The sequence below is a fragment of the Nicotiana tomentosiformis genome, chromosome 6 (genome assembly GCF_000390325.3).
Source record: "Nicotiana tomentosiformis chromosome 6, ASM39032v3, whole genome shotgun sequence".
Taxonomy (NCBI): domain Eukaryota; kingdom Viridiplantae; phylum Streptophyta; class Magnoliopsida; order Solanales; family Solanaceae; genus Nicotiana; species Nicotiana tomentosiformis.
Genome location: NC_090817.1, coordinates 38161443 through 38181113, shown reverse-complemented (window position 1 = coordinate 38181113; position 19671 = coordinate 38161443). Strand labels below are relative to the sequence as shown.

Genomic DNA, 19671 nt, shown 5'->3' with positions numbered 1-19671 from the left:
AAACTTTGCCTCATCGGGAAATCTAGATCTCAAAAATGGTGAAAATAAGCTACATCCTAAAATTTGAACATTAAATACGCCCCCTGTGACTGTGATTTACCTGCTGCCTCAAGTTACACGATCGTGACACTCCTCATGCGATCGCGAAGAGCAACACCCTAGCCCCCAAAATCCTCCTACGTGATCGCGATGCTTTACCGGTCCACACTACGCAATCATGGACCTTCTCATGCGATTGCGAAGAACAAAGCCTACTCCCCTCCCAAAGCCTTCTACGCAATCGCAGCACATGCTACACGATCGTGATTCACACCCCTGGCTCCAGAAAACTAGCAATCCAACTCAATCAGAAATGCTCTGAAACTACCCTGAAACTCACCCGAGCCTCTCGTGACCCCGCCCAATCATCCTAATAAATTTGTATACCCTACAAGGTTGTTTAAAGTTTCAACATACTAAAAATAACATCAAAACCAAGAACCAAGCAACAAACCAAAAATTCAAACTTTCTTAAGTTCAAAATTTCAACTTTCGATTAGAAGCGCCGAATCAACTACGGGCCATCCAGGACCCGAACCGAAAATATTTACAAGTCCAAAATCATTATACGAACTTATTGAAATCTTTAAAATATCCATCTGGGATGGTTTACCCATAATATTAATTTTGGTCTAACTCTTTTAACATTAAGACTCAATTTAGAAAAGTTCCAAATCAGTCCTGAATCTTTCGTAAAACAAGCTACCCATCCCCACAATTCATAAATCATCAGACCAACCTACAAGAACTCTCAAATAGGGGAATGAGTTTCTAGAACTCAAAATGACCGGTCGTATCGTTATATTTGTAAAACTGTAGCCCAAAAATAATGGGTCAGGATTTAACATCCAACTCCAAATAAGTTCTCAAAATCGCTATTATATGTTTTTAAAAGTTCAAGCTTCTAACCTAATCTCCGAAGCAGTATCTGTGACTCAAATATTAGTTCAACAAATTAAATCCATTTGGGTGATGAAAATCATATTTTTAAGGTAACTTACCATTGTTGAACAAGCTTAAATAATTGGGTTTAAGTGGGTGTTGTTTAGACTTGTTAAAAATAGTCTAAGGAGGTCATTTATAAAATTTAAAATCATTTAATGGAGATTTAGACTTATTTTGAATAAGAATTACACTTTTGTACAAGGCAGGTACATTATGTATATAGGTGTATAAAAGTATATAATAGCGAATAAGAGGTGTTTATACATACATATACACTATTATACAATCCTTGCGCCTCTTCTGAAATTTAGCTCAAATCTAGCTCAAATCCACTTCAAATCACTTCAAATTTATGTTTTGAACTCCTCTTGATGTTTCAAATCAATTGGAACAACACCTAATACAAGCTACTAACAAACTCGAAAAACTCAATTTTCGAAATCGAAGCTTTGAACAACTTTCGGTGATGGACCTCTATTCTTCAACTTTCAATCAACCACAATTAATCGACCAAATTAAAAATAACTAAATTCTCAAGTGTAGTGGCAGAGGAACAATACTCCAGCAGAGTAACAAATACTACTAAGTAGCGATATGAGAGGGATTGCATCTACATAACCAATACCATGCATTAAAAGTTTTGCGAATCTTCAATATCAACTGAAAAAATTCAGTTATTGTCACGACCCAAAATTCTTCCTTAGTAGTTGTGATGGCACCTAGTCTCTCAACTAGGTAAGCCGGTCAATAAACATTATTTAAAATAGTAAAAGCATGAAATAACTAAAACGGATCTTAACATAAAAGTAGAAATAAGAGTAATACAGGCCAAAGCGGAAAATACTCTACATAATAACCGAGAACTTTTCAATATCAACTGAAAAAATTTAGTTATTGTCACGACCCAAAATTCCTCCTTAGTAGTCGTGATGGCACCTAATCTCTCAACTAGGTAAGCCGGTCAATAAACATTATTTAAAACAGTATAAGCATGAAATAACTAAAACAGATCTTAACATAAAAGCAGAAATAAGAGTAATACAGGCCGAAGCGGAAAATACTCTACATAATAACCTTGAACTCTTCAATATCAACTGAAAAAATTTAGTTATTGTCACGACCCAAAATCCCTCCTTAGTAGTCGTGATGGCACCTAGTCTCTCAACTAGGTAAGACGGTCATTAAATATTATTTAAAACAGTAAAAGCATGAAATAACTAAAACGGATCTTAACATAAAAGCAGAAATAAGAGTAATACAGGCCGAAGCGGCAAATACTCTACATAATAACCAGAACTAGGTGGTACAGAGTCACAAGCTCTAACTGAGTACACAGAATCAATCTCAAAATATAGTACTGTCTGAAATACAAAGACAATAAAGATGAAGCAAGAGGGTGACTCCAAGGCTTGCGGTCGGATCATGCAAGGATACCTTGAAGTCTCTGGTGTGTGCGCTAAGCTTCACTGTGATCAGTCCGGTCCGAAGTACCTGGATCTGCACAAAAGATGTGCATAAGAATAGCATGAGTACACCACAATGGTTCCCAGTAAGTATCAAGACTAACCTCGGTGGAGTAGTGACGAGGTTCAAGTCGGGTGATACTCACTAGACAAATAACCTATGCAATAATTATATCAAAGAAAATGATAACTAAAGTATAACTGAAAACAGAAATCACAATCTCTTTTAGAACATGTAATGACAACTCAATGTAGTGAAACTCATCTTTGATAACAAAACAACAAATAGAGGTAAGACATATGATGAAATATCAAATACAACCATTTATCTCATGAAAATGCAAAACAGAGACTTTCAGAAATAATTATGAAATAAGAATAATAGCCCCGTCTCAATACAATCACAACAACAATGAGGACACCCCGAAATATCACATAACATCATCAAACGCCACCCTTATTACGCCGCATGTGCACATAAAGTGATATGCCACCTTTATTTCGCCTTGCGCGCACAACTATAGACAACTACATCGTACAACAAAACCTCGTGCTAACACCCCAATCAATCTGCTCAACATGTCCACAAGTGCCACAGTACCACAAAACAATAAAGACCAAGTGTCACAATATCACAACAATAGTGCCAAAGTGTCATCAAAGTGTAAGTTCGCAACTTTCAACAACCGTGCACAAGGACATAACAAATAATCATAGAAGCTGAGGGATGCTCAATAAATAAGACATGTCTATGGCTATATCAATGAAATGAGCATGATGAAATAATCATAAAGTGATTTCACAAGTTTCATATAAAGTTCATTATCACATTAAGGCATATTAATAGCCTACGGTCTATTCCGGTCAAAGCCAATACACATACGCCAGTGAACACACTCAACACCTTATGTACGCGTCGCTCACATAGTACAAATAATGCAAACAAACCAAATCCTACAGGAAAGTTTTTTCCACACAAGGTTAGGCAATATACTTACCTCAAAAAAGCTAAATTAGTCAACTAACAAGACCTCCCCGCACAAATCTAACTCCGGACGGCTCGAATCTAGCCAAAATAACTTAATATCATAAATAAAAGCTATAGGAAAAAATTCCAGAAAATAAAGATTCGATCTTTAATCAAAATCAAAAAGTCAACTTCAGGCTCGCATCTCGAAACCTGACCAAACTCATAAATTCCGAACACCCGGATAATAAATAAAAGCTATAGGAAAGAATTCCTATATCATAAATAACTTAATATCATAAATAAAAGCTATAGGAAAGAATTCCAGATAATAAAGATTCGATCTTTAATAAAAATCAAAGAGTCAACCCCGGGCTCTCACCTCGAAACCCAACCAAACTCATAAATTTCGAACACTCATTCCGATACGAGTCCAACTATACCAAAAGCATCTAATTCCGGCGTCAAAACAACGTTCAAATCACCAATTTATCTTTTTAGAAAGGTTTTACCAAAATCTCCATTTTATTCAATTCAAATCAATAATCAAACACTAAAGTCGAGGTGGAAATCATGAAATAATAAAAAATCCACGTCAAAAACACTTACCACAAACCAAATCGTGAAAATCTCTTCCAAAATCGCCCAAAACCGAGATATCTAACTCAACGTGTGATAAATGAAATAAAACCCTTGACCAAGTTGTATTCTGCCCAAGCATTTCTCTTCTGCGGACAAACACTCGCATCTGCAACTCCGCATCTACGAAAAATGTATTGCAGATACGGCTCCACGAAAGACCAGAGATTCTACTTCTGCGAATAGAAATGCGCATCTGTGCTTCCGCTTCTGCGGACCAAACACCACACTTGTAGTCCTAGCCCAATTGGCTATACTCCGCTTCTGCAGATATTTTCCGCTTCTGCGATTGGACATCTTTGCTTCCATGTCCGCACCTGCGGACCCAGATCCGCTAACCAAAAATTGCATATGTGGCTAACCATCCGCTTCTACGGTGCCGCACCTGCGGCCCAAACATCGTAGGTGTGAAAACATCAGTTCTCAGCAGACTTCAACAACCCTCTAAGTCCCCAAATGATCCGAACTCAACCCGAAACACACCCGAGGTCTCCGGGATCCCGTCCAAACATACCAACCAATCTCAAAACATGACACAAAATCTATCGAGGCCTCAAATAACATCAAACAACATCAAAACTACTAATCACACCTCAATTCAAGTCTAATAAACTAATGAACATTTCCATATTCAAAACTTGCGCTGAATAAGCCTAAACAACTCCGAATGACCTCAAATTTTGCATGCAAATCCCAAATAACGCAACGGACATATACCAATTCCCGGAATCACATTCCAAGCCTGATATCAATATAGTCAATTATTGATCAAACCTATAAACCTTCCAAACCCCAACTTTCTAATTTTCGCAATTCAAGCCAAAACAACATACGGACTTCCCAATTCATATCTAGACATACGTCTAATTCCAAAATAATCATACAAATCTATTGGAGCCATCAAAATACTATTCAAGAGTCGTCTACACAAAAGTCAAACTCCGGTCAATTCTTACAACTAAAGACTTCAACCAAAGGACTAAGGGATCGTTTGGTAGGGTGCATAAGAATAATGCTGAATAGGGTGTATTAGTAATGTTGGTATTAGTTATGCTTGTATTAGTTATGCTGGCATTAGTTATGCTGACATAATTTTTATCCATTATTTGGTTTGATGTATTAAATCATTGCACATTTTCTAAAAGAATTATTTATTTACAAAAAATGCCCTGAAAACTAGTCCATCACTCTATCTTTTTAAAAGAAACTTATGTTGAGGAATATTTTTATATGAAATAAGTTTTAAGAAAATTATTTGATTTGTCTACATATATTTTAGTATGGAACTGAATATTTATTTATAAAAAAGGAAATATGCTAAGGTATTTATTTATTTACTAGGGATATAATTTTATTTCTCACTATTTGGATTATTTCAAACTTGCATTAATATAATAGCATATTTTAACTAAGCATAAATTTTGAAGGACAATTTTATCTTTAACTAAGCTAATGCATGCATTAAAACCCATTGCATTGTTAATACCATGGTTTTCTTTGCATTAGTTATGTATATGATAATACCAAATAAGGTGTATAACTAATGCTTGCATAACTAATGCATAAGTTCAAAATGTGTACCAAATAAGGTGTTATTAATACACAAATCTAATGCATGCATTATTTTATTTAATGCATCCTACAAACGACCCCTAAGTATCCCAAATCATACCAAAACTCTTCCGAAATCACACCAAACAACCCCGCAAGTCGCATAACCATAATTACACAATGTAAAGCATCAAATAAGGAAATCGGGGCTAATATATTCAAAACGACCGGCCGGGTCGTTATAGTTATCTTCCCGTCTTTCTTTAGATTACAAGAAATATCACCGCAACATGAAATTGTGCAATACAAGGGATATCATAGTGTGCGTTATTTAATGAAAAGTGTGGGGATAGTACTAGGCTAAAGGATGAAAGATACTTTCGGATTATGTACAACCTGGGTCAATTCGGATTAGAAATAAAAATATTGGCCAAAATCGGTTGGCCTATTGCCCCAACAAACGAAGAGGGTAATGTTTTAGTTGTTTTTCTTCCATATTCATATGAATCGTCACTCTGTAACACTTTGATAAATAAGATAATCTTAACTCTTTAATCTTTATACACTGTGTTCGTAATATGGAAAAAATACGGTAGATTGCGCTTAATGGTTCGACTTACGTTAAGCGCAATTATTTACATGAGTATAATGAGAGGCAATATGCATATAAATATACGTACTTTAAGACAAATATCAACACCCCAAACTTAGACTCTTCCTCATCCTCGAGCAATAGGACTATCAACTACACCCCAGCAATGTACACATCAACCACGGAAGAGCAATTCAATTTTTAATCATACACTCTATTCTTGACTATGATCGATACTGGCAATCAAGCATGAACACACAAAATTCACATTCTTCCCGTTTTAAACATGTCCAAGTATAAACATTCAATTCAACCAATTCAAAAAACCTATCCATAACCACCCTACCTCAAGAGCCGACTCGTCACCACTAAGCACCCTCAACTCGCGCACTCACACAATGAGAGAAGTTAAAAATATTACCAATCCGTCATGAGATCATGGTCCCTCACAAACAAACAAAAGAGCGAATAATTCACACATTCAAATATGGCTTTGAACTTAATTTAAGCACATCACACAGTTTGAACAAAAGTCGCTCACTCTAACAAAGAATTCATGTGCATCACGTAGTCGTACCATAAGCTTGCCCGTAGTGTACATTTCTACTAATCTAAGCTAGCAAATTCTAGGATCAATTAGGACTTTATGGGTTGTAAGGTAGGCTAAGGGATGAGTAGGATACATTTAGGAATATTGACTAACCCGCTTAAGCACTTTAATACATTACACTCAAGAATCGAACACGTTTTCTTCTCAACTAATTCACTCGCCACAAACTATATACAACATAGCCCTTCCCTCGATTATGCACTTCTACATCCCCACTAGCACAAATTAGTAAGATTAGGAGGTGTGCGTTTTTTTTTTCATTATTTGTATTTTTTTCTTGCTATTTTTCTTTTCTCTTTTTTTTTTCCTACACACACTCCATACATTAAGGTTCATCATCTAGTGGCCTTTTTCACAATATTAGTGCACGTTATATGCCCTTTCATGATTCCATTCGAAACCTATTTCCCAATATCTCACCTTACTTCTTTTTAGAAACTGTCAAGATCGCTCATGTCCAGAAAATAAAGGTAGTTGAGATGAGAATGTTAAGATGCATGTGCGGGCACACCGGGTTAGATAGGATCAGAAATGAGGTTATTCACGACAAGGTGGGTGTGGCCCATATTGAGGACAAGATGCGGGAAGAGCGACTTAGGTGGTTTGGTCATGCGAGGAGGAGGAGAACAGACGCCTCGGTGAGGAGGTGTGAGAGGTTGACATTGGAGGGCCTACAGAGAGGTAGGCCAAAGAAGAGGTGGGAAGAGGTGATTAAGCAAGACATGACATAGCTTCAACTGACCGAGGACATGACCCTTGATAGGAAGGTATGGAGGTTGAGGATTAGGGTAGTAGAGTAGGTAGTCTAAAGAGTTCATAACAGTAGTATTGGCACGCTGTCTCGCTTTCTGTTGGTAGTACGTTTTTATGACTAACCGTTGTTTTCTTTCATTGTTGATCACCTTACTGTCTTGTTATTTTTAGTCTACTTTTATATGGATTTTTGGTACTGTCTCTTCTTGTCTATATTTTCATTAATGTGGTGCTTATGATTTTCTGAGTCGAGGGTCTACTGGAAATAACCTCTCTATCCTTACAAGGTAGGGGTAAGGTCTACATACTGTAACACCCCGGAAAATTTTGAAGTATGTTAAGACCATTAAGAAGATTGACAAGTACTAATTATATAATTCGGGTATGAGCAAGACTGATAATTTGAATGATTTCAATTGACCATGATAATATATGTATGAGGTGCATAAATAATGGTTTATAATCTATGAAGAGTCCTAAGGCTAAGTCAAGTTGAAAATTATATGATGCGATAAAGTTTCAAGTGAGTTCACACAAGATCTAACTTCAAATGAGCATAAATCTCAAGATATGAAGAGTTTTATGGTGTATAACCTATCAAAAGAAATGTCTATGTGTATAGTCACTAATTCTTCAAACCGTTTGTCATTTGGAGATTCCTACAAGAAGTTATAATCTTTGTACTAAAGAGTGGCAGAACAGCTATGCGAGTCTTGCGTAGCCTACGCAGCATAGCAGCGTAGCCTACACACCATTACGTAGGCAAATCCAACAGCTTCTAACTGAAGGGGGATAGAAGTCCACCCTGCATAGCCTTTGTGCATAGCCTACGCAGGGAGGCTACGCAGCTTTAGGGGCCATTTTAAAGGGGATGAAACAAGAGGTTTAGAGAGAGAAAACACTAGTTCTTCAACTTGGAATTGATTTCTAGAGAGAAGGAGGAGCTCTTCCACCATGGATACACTTCAAGGTAAGTTGTTTTGGCACAAGGATGATTATATAACATCAATTAGTGATAACACTAATATTATTATGGATAAAATCCATAGGAAATGGGTTGAATCTTTAAGAACACCAAAAAGAGAAAAAGTGAGATTCTTCCACCAAGAGGTAATCCCTTCACTTGAGATTCATATATATGTCATATTGGATTATGGTTAGCATATTTATGAGTTTTATTTGATGTTATAATGGGATATTGTATAAACCCTAAGGGTGGATCTTGAGAATGCCATTTTTGGGTAAAAAAGAAGATGAATAGTGATGAATTAATATAAATACATATGTCTTGAGTTTCTAATGATTTCAATAGACTTGATAACTTAATTGATGAACAAATTTAATTGGGAATCACCATTTGGATAAGATACAGCACTAGTTCTTGAAATGGATGTTCTTGAACCTAGAGTTTTGTTGGAGAAGGCATTGAATAGTGACTTGATGATGTTGGATAATTAACATAGTATTATTTATACATGCCTATACTAATAAGGTTTGTAGGAAGATTGTTGAGATCAAATAAGTAAGGATTGGATTGTGGAGTGAAGGAAATCTTGTAGAAGAACCTTGTAGCCAAAGCAAGGTATGTTGGCTAAGCTACTCTCTTAGAATTGAATTCCATGATGTTCTCGTAAGTTTCAAGTATGGTTGTCTCAAGTTCCTTATTCTATATTCCTAGATATTCTCATAAACTCGATTGTCCCAAATAAGCAAAGTGTCGAGAATTATGTATTCAAAACGTGTTCCGAATATTCCTATTACATTATATTATCCTTTGGGAATGTGATCAAGAATTATATGTATATTAAAATGCTATATCTTTGAGTCGAGTTTAAAATGAAGGTTATGATGAAAAATTGTGTGAGAAAATCTCAATATGCTTAAGACTCTTAATTGCTCATATGTGTACCTAAAATCTTGATTGGAAATGTTTTATTGTTGACAATTTATAAAGATGATTGGAAGTGAAATACGTGAATTGGGATATAAAGTGTGGCCAATGTGCTAAGAGTGAAAGTTATTCTTATGGCCAATGGTGCCAATGAAATGAGATGATGTGAGAAAGGTTATGAAATGAGCTTTGATTCAACTGTTCCGAAATTGACTTCAAAAATAGAATTCCCTAAAAGCTTATGAACTCAAATGATGCCCGTATGTGGCTGTTTTAACTAATGCTATGCTTCGTAAGTAGTTCCGATGTGTTTTGCATTCTTACATATTCGTGAGTGGAAATTATGTATTTCCCTTTTTTCGGGAAAAAGTATTTCAAGAATAAATGGTGTGCTACTTGTTTTATGATTTTAACTTGCACTTCGATTGCCAATCATTTTATTCCATTTCTTGGAAAGAAATCCATTATGTTTAAAGTCTTCATTACTAATGAACCTAAAGTTGTGATTTCCAAAATATTCTATTTGTTAATATTTATGATGATGATCCATGAAAGGAAAGACATGAAAGCGTGGAATATGAAATACGGCCATTGTGCCATGAATGAAGAATCATATGTATGGCCAAGAGAGCCAATGAAATAATGATGTTAAGTTGTTGAAAGTGCCAATGAGGCTATATACGGTATGAAAGGTTATGAGGTAAATGCATTTGTATTGTTGTTTCCTTTGTAAGCAAATCAATAATAGTTTTGGGAGTATCGATAGTCACCGAGGAAGGGTAGGTTGAAATAACCTAACCCCGAGACTACACGTGCTGGTGTAGGAGTGGATTGTAATTATTCCCCTTATTTGGGATGAGATTGATATGATAAAATTATTCCCCTTATTTGGGATAAGATGATTGATAGAAAAGGATGATGTCGATCCACATGACATTGTGGTGAGATGGCCTAGCCGATCGGGTCGTGATCGGACACTATGCCGCACACATAGTGGTGATTGTACTGGAAATTGTAATTGAAATTGTGATTGTGGTTGATGTCTCGGATGAGATGGCCTAGCCGATCGGGTCGTGATCGGACTCCGTGCTAAAAGTATGGTGGTATTGGTATTGTGAACTTTGGTATTGTAAAAGGTAATATTGTGAACAGTGGTATATCGGTGCTAAAGATCTCCCAACTAAAAATATATAATATTATCTTCGTATTTTGGAAATTGTTATGTTTTAATTTGGACATTTGGATATCATTGATTGTTGATTGTTGTTCCATGGTTTTTCCTTTCTTACATTGGCATTCTATTTTGAAAGAGGACAGTTAGTTTATATACTAGTACTATTCCATATGTACTAACGTTCTTTTTTCCGGGGGTGCTGCATCTTCAATGGATGCAGGTGATTCAGCAACGGGCAGCTTTGTTCCTCGTTAGCAGTTACTCCCTATTCAGCAGGTTTTGGTGAGCCCTATTCTATTCCGGGCCCGATGTCACTAGATGTTACACTTTGTGTCTTGAGGTATAGCTGGGGCCTTGTTGCCGACACTTCCATACTATTCTTCAGTCATACTTAGAGGCTCCGTAGACAGGTTGTGGGTGGCGTTTGATTTTGGGAATTGAACTAGATGTGTTGGTATTTTGGCAAACATATTTTTCATTATATATATAAACTTGTAATAATTTGGAAATTATAAATGAAACTGCTAATGGAAATTTGGGTTGTTAATGAAATCCCCTCAGTGTTTGATTAATGAGATATATTTTGTCTTTATTCATGGATGAGTTGGGTAGAAGAAAATCTAATAGGCTTGCTCGGCCGGGTTCACTCGGTTGAGCGCCGGTCGCGCTCCCCGATTTAGGGCGTGACACATACACACTACCCTTCCCAGACCCCACGATGTGGGATAATACTGGGTATGTTGTTGTTGTTGTACTTCTTTTAGCGACTAAGTGCCTCTGGAGGTAAAGGTTCAATAAGCTCAAATTAAGAACAAATAGAGATACAGCTTGTAATGTGGGTGCCAAAAAAAAGGTCTATACGGTCAAAGGGGCTAGCAACGGGAACATTTTATTTGTAAGTGACAAGCACATCTATGATCAAGCAAGAAATGCCTACGTCATCTCCTAGACTAGAATAACTTAATCATTTCGCTTCGATTAACACACGGGGCAAGTTCTAGACTATACGGGATAGCACCGAATAACACAAATCCTCACACACACATTGCACATGACTCAATTAAGATGGTTCTATTCAACTCTCAAGTCAAGTAAGCACATATAGTTGAGAAATTTTAAGCAATAATGCATTAGGTGACATACAAGTCAAACAACTGAGAAAAGGCGTCACAGAGTAGGCTATTTATATTACTTAGGCATCACACTTCAAATCAAATATAACAGGAAGACATAGCACATGCCATAGCCTAATTTACCATCACCAAACATGTCAACAGGTACCTCCGAGCAACTCTGTTTTCTTCCTATCCTACTCTTAAAAAAATAAAGTACCTGGTTCAAGCTAACCCCACAGAAAAAGAGCCGGCGCCCAAAGAAAAACCAAGGGATACTACCTAACTAAAAAACATCTTTTTGGTATTTTTAATAGGACTTTAATCCGTCAAGAAAAGTGTCCAAATGATCCATCGTCGGGAAAAATCCGAGCTTTTTCTGATCGTTTTGTTTCTTAGAAACTTGACTATGCATAGTCCTCGATATATATAAGAATTTAAAGCAAAGTAAGGTGGAAAGAATAAGTCCCTGCTAGTCGGACCCATGGGGGTCATACTCAGATCCTTCCTCCTTAGAATGCCCACCAACTGCAGCTCCGGGCTCATCATCATCTGCTCCCAGGGGCACCAAAGCCATTGGCCCCATGACGTCAGCACCAAAATCATCCTCATCATCCGAGCCTTTGTAGGTGTTTTAATCCTCTGACAGGTGAATGGGACCTCCAGGTGCAATTCCCAACATTTCTTTTGAAGAACTGGACAGATCATTATGTAGATGCATATGCTCCTCATCTGTCACGCCCAACCTCCTCATTATCACATTCAGGGAGCTATATAGATACCTATTGATGTTTTTGTCCCTCTCATTCTGCGCCACCTAGCTCAGCTTGGACGTAGACTCCAACAAGGAAGTAATATCCATCAACCACTTTGGTGCCTCCATAATTTTATCATAACTGGGGTATTCAGGTACCTCCCGAGAGAGCATGTACTGCGTCAACATGTTTCCAAAGAAGAATATATTTATTTTTCACCCAAACCATATGCGGGCCATCTCTCCTAACATGATCTCACCCACATTGATGGGTCACCCAGTCATAAGAAAAAATATCAAATACACTCAGGCTCGAGTGCACTCACTGTTGTGCTCAACCGGCATCAGTCTGGCATGCACAAAGTTCTGCCATACATTGGCAGTTTTGTTGAATTCGAAGTGGATCATCATAAGATGGGCATCACCCTTAGTCCTTGTCCACTTTGCATTAGAATTGATGCCACATAGAGTATGACATATAGCCTGGTAGCTCGGGCACTTGACAAACTTTAGCAGCCTTCGCGGGTTAGGGCAATCAACTCCCAAGAATTTTCATAAAGATGCCTTGTCCAATGATACTTTCTTTCCTCGAACCCATGACATGAACCGATCCCCATTCCAATTTGCATAGAGTTCCCTCACCATTCTCAAATTTGCATGCCACGGGGACTCAAGGAACTTATCCATCGCCATATCTCTCAACCGGTCTAGCATATCCTAGTTTTTCTCCAGAGCTTTCACGTTGATCCACATTTCATAGACGTACCTCCCATATGGATCAAAGTTGTGATACCACTGGACGGGTCCTCCTGAACTAGATCCAAGTGGGGCTGAGGTCCTGATGGTGCTCTCCTCGACCTGTCGACAACTTGCTCCCCTTTAGCTTGCCAAAATGACCCTTCACCTTGCTTGTGCTTTTTATGAGGGGGAGCAGTAGTAGAGGACTTCCCCCCTCCCTTGCCCTTGTTCTCATCGTCACGAGCCATGGCAACCTACACACAATAATTATGAATGTGAGAATGAATCAAGAAATCCGCCTAAGGTTATCATGAGAGTCAAAGATGACCCCACGCGTAAAAGTGAAGGCTCTATGTAATATACTCACAATAGCAGTTTAAAGTGCATATATGTTACACCACAAGGCGATGGGTACTCAAGACTTCCCCATGCCATACAATTATAATTCACTAACTATTCCACACAAATCAAGTAGTCGAACATGGCGAAGTGACTTAGCCTTAGTGCAATCAAGTAACACATTGTCCTCAATCTCTACAACTAATACACTACACTAGCTATTTCTAACAAAGTGATACAACATACATAATACAAGATACATGGTATGAGTGGTGTGGTTATGGCATGTGGACATTAAAGATAAGCTTCGGTTTATATAAAGCCACCCCCAAACACCCCACACTTAGCCCAACATCACATATAACTACATTCGGCTACTCAAATTTCACCGATGCACAATTTACTCTTTCAAGCATTTTATCAAACATATGGTGGGCATTAAGTGTGTGCAACTCAATTCAACAATGGTGGAAATGGTGCCTCTCCCAAATTTTAAACGAAGTATAGAGAATTGAAGTTAACTACTCCGTATACAACTTCACAACGAATTTTAGCAACTAATGTCATTGCACAATAGGCCACCCACTATAGAAAATAAGTTATAAAGAAACCACTTATGGGGAAATTGGGTTTGGTTCGTTTGGGAGGGGGAATGGGTAATATAATTTACAAAATAAATAAAAAAAAAGGGAGAAGGGGAACATACCTGAGAGATTTGAGATGAATGCAAGGAAGAAAACAAGAAAATTGAGAGAAAGAGACTCGCGGGGGAGAAAGAGAGAGAGTGGCAGGTGATAAGTGGGGAGGGGGGATGGGGGTGTTAAGGGGTTAAAATTAATTTAATTAGGTGGGGAATAGATATGAAAAATAGGAGATGGGTTAAGGGGTAAGTAGAAGTGGGTAATTGGATCGGGTTTTATGAAACAGGGGTTAAGAAAAACAATAAAACAAAAAATGAAAAAGAAAAGAAAAAAAAAACAAATTAACTTACCTGCCCCCAGCTCAGCGCGTCCCGCTAGGCCTGGCGCTGGAGGACTTTTACAATCTGATTTGTGCGCCCCAGGTAGTGCTGGGTGGTGGCCTGGATTTGTTTTTGTAATTTTCCATTTTTTTTTCAATGCAATCCCGAATCCCCCCCGAGCACTTAATATATCTGTTTTACATATCCCACACCATTCTACCTATGATTTCTATTCCTACAGAGAAAACAAGAAAAAATCTAATCTACTCTAACTAAAAAGAAAAAAAAATTAAACTACGAAAGCAATAAATATTGGGTTGCCTCCCAACAAGCGCCTAATTTAACATTGCGGCATGACGGAGGGCCTCACTTACTCATAAACGAGTACTAATTTAGACTTCTGACGATCAATGACACCTCCCCAATAGTGCTTGACTCTTTGCCCATTTACTAAATATTTTCTTTCACCGTTTAAAGTGCGCAACTCAATTGCACCATAGGGAATGACTTTCACAACTTCAAATGGACCTGACCACCTTGATTTTAACTTCCCAGGAAATGGCTTAAGCCTAGAATTGAACAATAGTACCTTTTGGCCCGGTTTAAAGTGACGCGGCTTGATACACTTTTCATGCCATATTTTTATTTTCTCCTTGTAAAGTTTAGCATTTTCATAGGAGTGCAGCCTGAACTCATCTAATGCATTCAACTGCAAGAGCCTCTTCTTGCCCGCGACTTCAAAGTCCATATTCATCTTTTTAATATCCCAATACGCCTTATGTTCAAGTTCAACCGGCAAGTGACATGCCTTCACATAAACAAGCTTAAACGGGGACGTCCCAATTGGTGTTTTGTATGCAGTTTTATATGCCAACAAGGCATCATCTAGCTTTGCATCCCAGTCTTTCCTGTTCACACTCACTATCTTCTCTAATATATGCTTTATTTCTCTGTTGGACACTTCAGATTGTCCACTTGTTTGCGGATGATATGCCATGACAACTTTGTGGCGGACCTCATATTTGGCTCGAAGGTTATTCAACAACCGATTGCAAAAATGTGTCCCTTCATCACTAATCAAGACACGTGGAGTCCCAAATGTCGAGAATATGTTTTACTTCACAAAAAAGGCTACCACCTTGGCATCATTTGTTAGCAATGCGACGGCCTCTACCCATTTTGACACGTAGTCAACCGCTAGCGATATGTATTTATTTCCTCTAGACAATGGGAATGGTCCCATGAAGTGTATCCCTCACACATAAAAACTCTCTAACTCTAGGATGTTATTCAAAGGCATCTCATGCCTCTTCGTGATTGTTCTTGTTCTCTGACATTAGACACACTTCTTAACAAATGCACGGTCATCCTTAAACAATGTTAGCCAATAGAACCCCAATTGTAACACCTTAGCAGATGTCCTATCATCTCCATGATGGCCCGAATAAGGTGAGGCATGGCAATCATACAACACTAATTCCACCTCTTTTTTCAGGAATGCATCTCCTTATCAACTGATCAGCATACTATTTGTACAAGAATTGCTCATCCCAGTAGTAGAAGTTCACATCATGAAGAAACCTCTTCCTAGCCTTAGATTGAATTTCAGGAGGAAACACCCCACTCACAATATAATTCACATAGTCCGCGTACCGTGGAGGAGGGTCATGGGTGATGGCAAAAAGTTATTCATCAGGAAATGTCTCTTCAATTTGTCTACCTTCCTCCACATGCTCATGAATTTCCAGTATTGATAGATGGTCGGCCACTTGGTTTTCTGTACCCTTCCGATCTCGTATTTCTACATCAAATTCTTGCAACAACAAAACCCATCACATCAATTTAGCCCTGGATTTTTTTTTTTGTAAATAGATACTTGATTACTGCATGATCGTTATGGACTATAACTTTTGTTCCCACCAAGTATGCCCAAAATTTCTCAAAGGCCCACACAACTACCAAAAACTCCTTTTCAGTGGTGGTGTAATTCAGTTGTGCATCATCAAGAGTCTTACTCACATAGTATATGGAGTAAAACATCTTGTCTTTCCTATCGCCTATCACTGCCCCAATAGCATGGTCACTGGCGTCGCACATAAGTTCAAATGGTAAGGACCAATCCAGTGCCACAATAATGGGTGCAACCACCAACTTCTCTTTGAGCTCTTCGAATGCCTTCAGGCAGGCTTCATCAAAATTAAAGGTCACATCCTTTTCAAGAAATCTGCACAATGGAGTAGCAATTTTTGAAAAATCTTTAATAAAGCATCTATAGATACTCGTGTGTCCCAAGAAACTCCGGACACCCTTTATAGAGATGTGTGGAGGTAATTTTGCAACCGCTTACACCTTCGCCTTATCAACTTCAATGTCACTCTTTGACACTCTATGTCCCAACACGATGCCCTCTTGCACTATAAAATGACACTTTTTCCAATTTAGCACCAAATTTGTTTCTTCATAACGTGCCAACACCTTGCCCAAATTTATCAAACAGTCATCATAAGAAGACCCAAAGATTGAAAAATCATCCATGAATACTTCTACAAATATTTCCACCATATCAGTGAAAATGCCATCATGCACCTTGGGAAAGTGGCCAGTGCATTACAATGACCAAATGGCATTCGCTTGAAAGCAAAAGTGCCATAAGGGCACGTGAAAGTGGTCTTCTCCTGATCCTCTGGGCATATGACAATTTGGTTGTACCCCGAATAACTATCAAGGAAGAATTAATATTCATGCCCAACCAACCTGTCCAACATTTGGTCAATGAATGGAAGTGGAAAGTGGTCCTTGTGGGATGCTTTGTTGAGCCTTCTGTAGTCAATGCAAACTCTCCACCCAGTCACGGTGCAAGTAGGAACTAGCTCATTTTTCTCATTCTCTACAACAGTCATCCCCCCATTTTAGGCACACATTGCACTGGGCTCACCCAGTTGCTGTCAGAAATGGGAAAGATGATACCCGCATCAACCCATATAATTACTTCCTTCTTCACGACCTCCTTCATAATAGGATTTAACCTCTTTTGTTGCTCAACACTGGGGCGATGTCCATCTTCCAGAAAAATTCTATGCAAGCATAATGATTGACTGATTCCCTTGATATCAGCAATTGTCCACCCAATAGCTTTTTATGTTCACGAAGCACTTTAGCAGCTTTTCATCTTGCACATTGGTCAAGATGGATGAGATAATCACTGGCAACATTTCAGAATTCCCCAGGTAAGCATAGAGAAGATGTGCTGGGAGAGGTTTGAGATCTAGCCTTGGAGATTCTTCAACAGATGGTTTAGGAGGGGTCAGAGAAACTGGTCTGTCCAACTCCTCAAATCTCCCAAGCCCATGGACATACTTGCAAGACATGTTAAGGACTTGCTCAATTTCTTCCATCATCTCATCTTCACTTTCATCTTCATTCCCCATCAAAACTCGTTCAAGAGGATCTATGGGGCTCATATAAGGCATCAATGAAGTCACATCACTTTCTATCACAGAAAATCATGGATAGCTCTTCATAGTGGGTTAGCAATCTGAGTGTTTTATACACATTGAATACCTCTACTCGATCACCCACTCTTATTGTCATTTTTCCTTCATATACATCAATAATAGCTCGGCCCGTGGCTAAGAATGGATGCCCCAAAATAAATGGGACTTAACTAATTAGGCTCATAGTCCAAGATAATAAAATCGGCAGGGAATATGAAAGAACCCATTTGAACTAACACATCTTCAATCACCCCTTCTGGATGAGCAAGGGAGCAATCAGCCAAATGTAAAATCGATGTAGTTGGGCGCGGCTCACCCAACCCCAACTGTCTGAAAATAGATAGCGACATCAAATTGATGCTCACCCCAAGATCACACAAAACTCGCCCGATTGCATGCTTACCAATCGAGATTTGGATAGTGAAACTACCCGGATCCTTCAATTTCTGAGGTAGCTTGATTTGAATTCTTGAGCTACATTCTTCAGTGAGTTCCACAGTCTCGAACTCAGCCAATCTCCTCTTATTTTCCACTATTTCTTTGATGTATTTGGCATATTTGGGCACTTCTTGCAAGATGTCTACCAGCGAAATATTAATTTGCACCTGCTTCAATATATCAAGAAACTTTTTACAAGCCGCATTATCCTTCACTTTATGCAATCTCTGAGGTAACGGAGGTGGTGGCCTCGCAACTAGTGTTTGGGGTTGCTGTGCCACTGCCTCTTCAACTGGATTCTCTGACTCCTTTGATTTTTCTGATTCTGCTTCTATGGTGGCCGGTTTCTCACCAAAGGTCACTTGCTTTCTCTTTTTCAATAGGACTTCTTCTAACTGTCTCCCATTGCTCAATGACACAACATTAATAAATGCCTTAGGATTAGCCTCGGTGTCTCTTGGAAGAGCTCCAACTAGTTGAGTATTTTGGGCACTGGCAAGTTACCCCATTTGTCTCTCCAACTTTTGAATAGTTGTAGAGTGGGCTACTGCCTGGGCCTGCTGATCAGCCATCAATATCTTTATCATCTCCTCAATATGACACGTTGGGTTTGTAGGTTGCTTAGTATGTGGTGGTCTATATTGTTGTTAAGGAGCTTGTGGCCTGTACTGATTCTGAGCAAATTGGTTTCCACCCCATGAGAAGTTTGGGTGGTTCCTCCAGTTAGGATTGTAAGTGTTCCCATACTGGTTTGGGTGGTTCTTCCAGTTAGTATTGTAAGTGCTCCCATACTAGTTTGTCTGGCCCTTATTTGCATTACCCACAAAACATATAGATTCTGGATTAGCTGGGCATAAGTCGCTCGTGTGACCCTCTCAACATACTTCACAAAATATCTGAACCTGTAGCACTGGCTGAGCTTGTTGCTTGTTAAGAACTAAGGTCATCTTATTGACTTGGTTGGCCAATGTGGAAACCTATGATGATAATGCAGAAACAACATCTAACCCGAGGACCCCCGTAGATTTTTTAAAAATATGTCTTCCCATCTCTCCTTGCCAATCAGGATTACTTTTGGAGAACTTGTTCAGTAATGCATATATCTCATCGAAGCTTTTCTCCAATACTTGACCTCCCGTTGCAACGTCCACCACAATTTTGTCTCTGGATGGAGCCCTTTTATGAAGGTGTGAGCTAACACTTCATTTGTT

General features: G+C 38.5%; 1 long non-coding RNA gene across 1 annotated transcript; it reads left to right on the top strand.

Annotated features, from left to right (window-relative positions):
* Window positions 1–8473: 8473 nt before the first annotated feature.
* On the top strand, window positions 8474–11023 carry LOC138894937 (uncharacterized). The gene is made up of 3 exons (XR_011409127.1): window positions 8474–8529; window positions 8609–8669; window positions 10845–11023. It is a non-coding gene; the product is annotated as an uncharacterized lncRNA (long non-coding RNA).
* Window positions 11024–19671: the final 8648 nt, after the last annotated feature.